At 43.9% G+C, this 1,078-nt stretch overlaps 1 non-coding gene across 1 annotated transcript; it reads right to left on the bottom strand.

The window, feature by feature from the left end:
* Positions 1-748: 748 nt before the first annotated feature.
* Positions 749-855, bottom strand: LOC112094086. Its single transcript, XR_002903343.1, has one exon. It is a non-coding gene; the product is annotated as a small nucleolar RNA R71 (small nucleolar RNA).
* Between the last annotated feature and the right edge of the window lie 223 nt (positions 856-1,078).

Here is a 1,078-nt window from a genome sequence, read left to right on the forward strand (position 1 = left end):
AACAATCTCAGTGGATGATACTTGATCCTCGGATCATTATTACTTTGCGATTCGTACACTTGCGAGCATACATTAAATTTTAAGCAAAAGTATTTTCACGTACAAGTTTTTGGCGCCGTTGCCGGGGATTGGCAATTTAGGATTTAAGCTAATATTGCTGTGAAATAGGTTGATTTTAATTTAGACCTTTATCTTTCTTTTATTGACTTAAATTTTGTTAATTTAATTTCGTTCATCTATTCTTTTAGTTGCAGTGTATGCGCCGAGTCCGCTGCTTGAAGACTGTTCCTTTAGACCCAGAAATTGAGAGAGCTATTTCGAGACTAAGAAGGGAACATCATAATAGAAACTGAGTCATGGCAGAAGGTAACAACAACGACCAGCAGAGGGCTTTGAGGGATTACTTCAGACCGGTAGTGAATGAGAATTATTTTGGCATTAGGAGGCAGCCGATCAAGGCGAACAACTTTGAGTGAAGCCTGCATTGATAAATATTGTTCAGCAGAATCAGTACGGGGGGCTACCGTCTGAAGACCCCAATGTGCATCTAGCAATGTTCCTGGAGATCTGCGACACCATTAAGATGAATGGTGTGGACCAGGACATTATCAGAATGCGCCTGTTCCCGTTCTCACTTAGGGACAAGGCGAGAGGTTGGCTCCAATCAGTTCAAGCCGGTAGTATTGGCACGTGGGAAGAGTTGGCACATAAGTTTCTAACCAAGTTCTTCCCTCCATCAAAGACCGCTCATCTAAGGAGCGAGATTGTGCAATTCAGACATATGGACTTTGAGCCTCTCTATGAGGCCTGGGAGCGTTTCAAGGAGTTGCTCAGAAAATGCCCGCAGCATGGATACGAGGACTGGTTCCAAATTCAGATCTTCTACAACGGTCTGAATGGACAAACTAGGACAATTGTAGATGCGGCATCAGAAGGGATGATGTTGTCCAAGACCTATGAGGAGGCCGAATTATTATTGGAGGAGATGGCCTCCAACAATGCTCAATGGCCAAGTGAGCGGTCAAGTGTGAAGAGGGCTACATGAATGCATGAGATTGATCCGTTGGTCGCTCTTTCA

Source organism: Morus notabilis, unplaced genomic scaffold (assembly GCF_000414095.1).
Source record: "Morus notabilis unplaced genomic scaffold, ASM41409v2 Scaffold623, whole genome shotgun sequence".
NCBI classification, from domain to species: Eukaryota; Viridiplantae; Streptophyta; class Magnoliopsida; order Rosales; family Moraceae; genus Morus; species Morus notabilis.